Source organism: Sturnus vulgaris, chromosome 18, assembly GCF_052056855.1.
Source record: "Sturnus vulgaris isolate bStuVul1 chromosome 18, bStuVul1.hap1, whole genome shotgun sequence".
Lineage (NCBI taxonomy): Eukaryota > Metazoa > Chordata > Aves > Passeriformes > Sturnidae > Sturnus > Sturnus vulgaris.
In genome coordinates this window covers 848,713-855,635 of record NC_142260.1, presented here as the reverse complement: position 1 = coordinate 855,635, position 6,923 = coordinate 848,713, and positions in this window count along the sequence as shown.

Here is a 6,923-nt window from a genome sequence, read left to right as displayed (position 1 = left end):
GCTCCCAGCTGCTGTGTCCCCAGGAACTGCCCTCAGAGCCCGTGCTGGGCCAAAGAAGGTGCCAGTGCACGCAAGGCACAGCCCCCAGTATCTCACTGCACACCCTCTCTATCTTATCGTCGCTGTTCATTGTACACTGAGGATTCCATTTCTGTGCTCCCTGTCACCGGGGCCATGGCAGAAGGTGGGAAGGAGGCACAGGCAGCGCTCCTAACGCCCCTGGGCTGCTCATTCCAGACCATCCCAATGCACAGACAGCGCTCCTAACTCCCCTGTGCTGCTCATTCCAGGCCATCCCAATGCACAGACACGGAGGCACAGACAGCGCTCCTAATTCCCCTGGGCTTCTTATTCCAGACCGTCCCAATGCACAGACAGCGCTCCTAATGCCCCCGGGCTGCTCATTCCAGACCATCCCAATGCACAGACAGCGCTCCTAACTCCCCTGGGCTGCTCATTCCAGACCGTCCCAATGCACAGACACGGAGGCACAGACAGCGCTCCTAAACCCCCTGTGCTGCTCATTCCAGACCATCCCAATGTACAGACAGCGCTCCTAAACCCCCTGTGCTGCTCATTCCAGACCATCCCAATGCACAGACGCAGGGCCCGCCTGGGAGGGGAGGCGAGGGAGAGGGAGAGGAGTTGCTCAGCCATGGAGCTGAGCCCTGAGCGAAGCCCGTGCAGGGAATTTGCATTCCCGGGAGGGCAGTGCCCGCTGCAGCAGCCCCGAGCGCGGTCCCCGTGTCCGGTGCCAGGGCTGGCAGTGCCGGGCAGGGGAGATCCAACATCCGTGAGAACACACGGGGAGTTCTCACCCGGCCAGACCCAGAGCCGGCCACCAATTCCTCACTAGAGGGAGTCTCCAGACAAGGATTGCCCAGCCCTCTCCGCAGCTGATTTAGGAGCAGAGTGGTGGCGTAATAAAAGAGGATGCTGGGAACAGAATGATCCCGCAAAAGCCAAACAGCAGCAAAGCCGTGTTTCAAAAAGGGCTTTTGGTTTTTTTTCCTTCTACAGAAACACATTTCTTGCATTATTTCCTTGTGAAAGAGACCCTGAAAGTGTAAATGAACACTAAGCTAAAGATGTTTTTCCTGAACAGACACCTCGGGACCAGGCTTCATCTCCAAGAGCAGGACACCACAACTGGGGAACAACATGAGGATCAGTTGGTGTCTAAAACCCCAAGATACTGACCACGAAAAGCATTTTACATTTTACATTTACAGCTTGAAACCACAGTCCTAGAGTAGGATCCTACATACTAGTGAAACCAAAACAGGCAACACCTGTACTTTTTTCTGGAGGAAACAAGATTATACAGGCACCAGCTCATGGCCACTGCTCAAAGAAAATTCTTTGGAGGCAGATGCAAGTTGTTATTTTTTCCCCTCAGAAGTTCTAAAGGTAAAAATGGCATATATAAAAGCCAGTTTAGGGATGCTGCTTCACTTGGTCTCTGAAGCTCCCAGGGAAGTGTGATCACCAACAAACAGCCAAGAAAACTCATCAAAATCATCCTGTTGAAAACTCAGATCAAAGAATAAGGACTTGCCATCCAGACACGCCTTAAATTTATGAGCAGCTTCCCTTTATCCCTAGTTTGCACTGCCCAAAGTGTATCCTTTCAATAAATATCTATTTTATCCCTTTTGCTCTGTCTAGTCTCTGTTCCAGGTCAGCCTTTCCAGGCATCAGTTCGTGTTCAGAGTGGTGTTGCTCACTGCATATAAAGCCACGACTCAATTTCAACAACTACAGCTTTGTAATTCCTAGCCTAAAACCCCTCTTTCTATGCATTTTACTGTTAACCAAGAGAAAAGTGCTGTAAATATTCATTTTTTTGTGTTCACTGAGTATTATAAGATACAAAGGAACTTAAGAAATCACATAGACTATTCATAGTCTATCTGTATTTTAACTTTCTACTTTGTTTTCAGATGTGAAAAATAACCAGCTGGTTATCCATCCTGACGAGTAGCTTTAGTTCAATCTACAGGTAATGACAGTATCACCATAATAGCCTGTATTAATTTATCTATTAATTATTTACAGGTCACATGCTGCACTTCAGTTGGCTCAGTCTTTGCATCAACAGCTGCTTGTCTTGGGCTGAGCTTTCCTGCACACCGGGCACTGTCAACCACATCAGTGGCTTCCAGTGTCTCAATTTCAATTCTGACTGCATTACAATTCCTCCACTGAAAACTGTCCCTGCAGATAATTTTATTCTGAGGCTGATGGGAAGGATGAATGACTGCAGCCAGCACTGGAATACTCCTTAACTTGGGGTTCTTGATTTTTCCCCAGCTCCCAAAAGCAACATTCACACATTTTTGCTCCCGTTTGCTTAAAAGCCAAAAGTTTTCCTTTGGTTCCTTGGCAGCTGCAGTTGGGCTGGAGATGGCAAAGCCATCTGTGCCTGACGTGGCACTGCAAGCCTGGCCCCTGCACGTTCCACCACAGCTCAGCTCCCAGTCCAGACACGTCCTAAACGTCCCTGGTGTCCCCTGGGCTCCTCAGGACAGAGCCAGGGTGGCACCAAGAGTGCACAGAAGATTTTTGAAAATTTAAAAAACAAAACAAAAGCCCCATAAAAACGTATTGCAGCACAGCAGTGATGAACCCTGGGACTAGAGGCAGCGCATTCACATCCTGCCATCAATGACTGGCTGAATAGATTTGACACAAACCCACCTAAGGATCCTCCTGCTGGTCCTGATGCTCAGGTGGCATCAGCACAGCTTCAAAGTGGTGACTCCCAACTGCTTCACGACAGGGTTTCTTTATTATTAAACTGTGACAAACTTTATGTGCATAAAAGAAGAAAAATGTAGATCTAAATTTAGCCTGAGGATTAGATTAAGGTTAAAAAACAGAGCTAGCCTGAGAATTTCAGTGTCCATTGCACCTGTATTCCTGCCTCCCCTACTGAAAATCAGAGCCTTATCCACTGAGCAATGCTCTACTTATCACTTATCTTTGAAGGTTTTAAGGAACTCTTACAAGGAAAAAAAAAAAAAAAAAAGAAAGGAAAGAATAGCTCTGGAGTTTGTGTTTTCCTGAGGAAGCATATTTTAATAGGATGACACTGACCCTTTAATACAAAATAAATACATTATTCCTCCTGCAGCAGAGAAGCCACTTTTACTTTGTAATTCCTAAGTTTTAAAACTGTGCTGGCATAGCTGTTCCAGGGGCACGAGAAGGACTAAAAAGGAGAAGCTGGGAACTTCATAAGCCAGGAAAAATAAAATATGTAATTACATGGTACATTTGTTACAGAAGCCTTGTAGTTGGAGGAGTACTAAATTATTATAAATAAATGCATTTTCACAGCCAGAGAACTAAAGGTTAGTTGTGTTTAAGCTGTCAAAAGAACATTATTTTTCATATTTCTTACTAAGACTCAATTCTTCTTGCTTCTTTTATAAATAGCCAAATATATAAATACCAAGAGCTAAATAATCAAGTTTCTTTGTCCTCCTTTTCACATCTTTATCTGCTTATCAAGCAGCAGGAAATACTCTAGAGTCTGTGTGCAGAGAATAAGTGCTTTCTGATCTAAAGAGATGAAAATTCAGTGGCTTTTGGAGGAGGATATAATCAATGTCAGACAAGAGCTCCTGGGCCACTCAGGCAACTGCTTCTACCTCTGTGCTGTGCTTCAGATGACACTACAGCTTTCATATTTGTCAAACAATAAAGTTGTTTTCAAAGTAATACACAAAGCCTGGAGAAACCTATTAAAAAAAAAAAAAAAGAGACATTTCTGAGGTTCTCAGGCATATAAAATAAATCTCTGTTCTCTCACTGGAAGGGCAGTACAGAGCATTATTTGATGCAATTTCTAGGGGCCAATAATTCTGTTTCAGTTGTCCAGAGTCATTTGGGGCAGGAAGGTGGAACCCATGAGTCACTGTGCCAGGAGACCCTGGCTGCAGCTTTCTACCAAATTAATCCATGCAGGTTATTTTTGCTATTGAGAGTTGCTACAAAAGCTCCAACAAACTGCTATAAACAAAGGCTGAATTTTACTTTTTTTCTTTGCTTGAATTGTTTTATTTCAAGTGAGGGAAGAATGTTATATTCCCCACTGTGAAATGCTGAAAGTAAAGTGGTTGGGGAAAAAAAAAAATAAGAGCCACAAATTGAGTTTTGTTATCTTCAATCCTGCCATTCCACCACCAATTTGCTTTCTATGAGATCACATCTGACAGGAACGATTTCTCTTTCCTTCTCCCCTCTCAACCACAAGATGTAATTTCATATTGACCCTGCTGTGAAATCCTAGAGGCTACAAAGCTGTACAGATTCTGCTTTTCATATGGAGGACCAGCATCCAACCTTGGCCTGAGGCTGGTTCACTTCTTAACTACTTTCTCCTCAAACTAGAAATCTCCTCCTTTTTCTGTAGCAAAGTAACAGAAAGTTTCAGCTGGTGGATGGTGGTGGCTGCAAACAGCCTGCTCAAATCAACTCATTCATTGCTATCACAGTGATAGGGTCTTATTCCTGCTGCCAGGAAAAAAAAAAAAACAAACCAACTTTAAAAACACCCTTTTAATTAGGAACAACATTTCTCCCTTGTAATAAATCAGTGTGGCACACTTTGTATGTACATAGGGGAGGGCAGTGTCTCACTCAGCACCCAAACATTCTTTTGCTCTGGTGCAACTCTTTCCTCTGTATTATTTTATAACTATTTGTTACCTCTCAGGAATTAGTTTAAATTTCAGCACTAGTTTTGCAAACACTCAAGCTTTTTTTAGTGTGGATAAAGGAATAAGAGACCCCACGAAGTTATTAAAGGTATTGGAGTTTTACCTAAAGGAGATCATGTCTTTAGACAAGTATTTCTGTGTGTCAGAAAATTGTGGAAATTGTCAAAATTTTCTACCCCACTGCAGCAATGAATGAGCTGTAGCTACAAAGTAAACTTCAAAAATAAACTTACAAACCTTTGCACCTCTAACTCATCAAGAGAAACCTCTCAACAATCGCTGCTGAGTATTTTTTCATTTATTTAAAATGTTTCAGGGAAATGAATGAAATGTGAGTGCCAGCACACCATTTTAGCCAGGCATTCCCTGAACCACATCCAGATTTTTAAAGCCAGTAAGATGACATCTGTTGAATTTAGCACACTTTGGAGCAGTTTCCCTGAGAATCAACGTGAAAAGCAATGATCACTGGATACTGAGGAATGAGAATATTACTAAATATTACTACAAATTCTTGTGAACTCGTGTAAATTGGGAAATACTTTTAAATGTGAGATTGTGGATTTTTCTATGGATATATTAACTCCCTTTACCACAGATCAGTATAAGAACATTACTATTGCAATTAATTAATTCTGCCTGTTTTGTAGAAGTTACCAGGGCTGCTAATAAACTGCATTTCAAAGGCACAAAGTCTGTATAGTTTTAGAACAGAACAGTAAAGGCCATCCTGATAAAATCAGCCCTGGCCTCAGCAGCAAACACCACTGCAGCATTTGCTAAAGGAGAGGATCCAGCAGCTGCTTGGCCCTGCTTTGGAAGCACAGCTGCAAATTCGGGAGCAGCACGTGGGATGGAAGGAGGAGGCACCGTCTGTGTTCTCCATCACCACCACAAGCTGCCTCCAGGTTAATGTCAATGGTTTTTAAACCAAGCTGCCTTTTTGTCATGTGCAAGCCAGCTGAAGGTAAGGGATGTCTGGCAGTCCAGTAGCAGAAAGTCTAATTTCTAGTTGTCTCCTCAGGTAATTATTTAACATTACAGGACATCAGTGAAATGTAGAAATTACAGTTTTAACAGTAAAACACAAACCACTCAGACATAATATGACACATTTATGGAGCAGATTTGCTGCCAAAACACTTATTCGCTTTCCTCTGAAAAAAAACCAAGAAAATAAAAAATCCTGCTCCACCCAGCCAAGAAGCAGTCCCCACTTTGGAGATAAAAGTACATTGCTGCACAGCCAAAGGCCACTGTGATGTGACACTTCAGCTCTGGGTGTGGGGAAGGAATAAAAAATGGGTGACTTTAGTTTTCTGGTTTAAAGGACTAGTCCCATTTGAGAAAAAAAGTAGAAAATAAGGATTGGATGAGGATAGGTCTGCTTTAATCTCCCATATAACTTGGAAAAAGCAAACAGAGTGAAGAATGTAGGTTCAGATGTGAGTTTCTACTGAAGATGAGACTTTTGAGGAAACACAAATTTTAAAATTTGACTTATTCTTTTCTTTTAGAAAAGAAAATGGGTGCTTCAGTGAACACAGAGCTACACATAAGAGTAGAAACAATTGTGATGTCATTGAAATAGCTTGAGTGGTAGAATTGTAATTTAAGAGTTCTGACCATGGGTCACAGGGCTATGGCATGCTGGGGAACTTTTAATTCTATTTTTCTCCTTAAACAAGAGCACAACAGAAGTGACACACTTGGCAGACTACATACAATAATGAGCAAAGCAAGCAGCAAAAAGAGTCAATTAATAGCAACTTCGGTGTAATTTAAAAAAGGAAACATGAAAGGACAACATTTCAAATCAAATAAGCAAATATCACTGTCAAGCATCATTTAATAAAGCAGGTGGCTTCTAAATGTAGAAAATCCAGGCAACACTTGATAGAAAAAAACCTGTGAGAAAGTAACAGCTACTCCCTACAAAATATTTGTAAAGACAGATACTGACTTGGGAAAAATATTTGTTTACTGCTTATAATTTAAATAAGAATTTACCATCATTTAACACAAAGAAGCTGCTCCCTGGGCACTCTGCTCCACCAAAATCCATATAATTTATAAGAACATCACTCTGCTCTCCCTGCTCATCTCACTGCTTCTTTTCTCCACCTATTCCATGGAAGAAACATCACCTTGCTAATTTTTATTCCTCAAGTTGCAAGGCTAAAGTCGAACTAACAA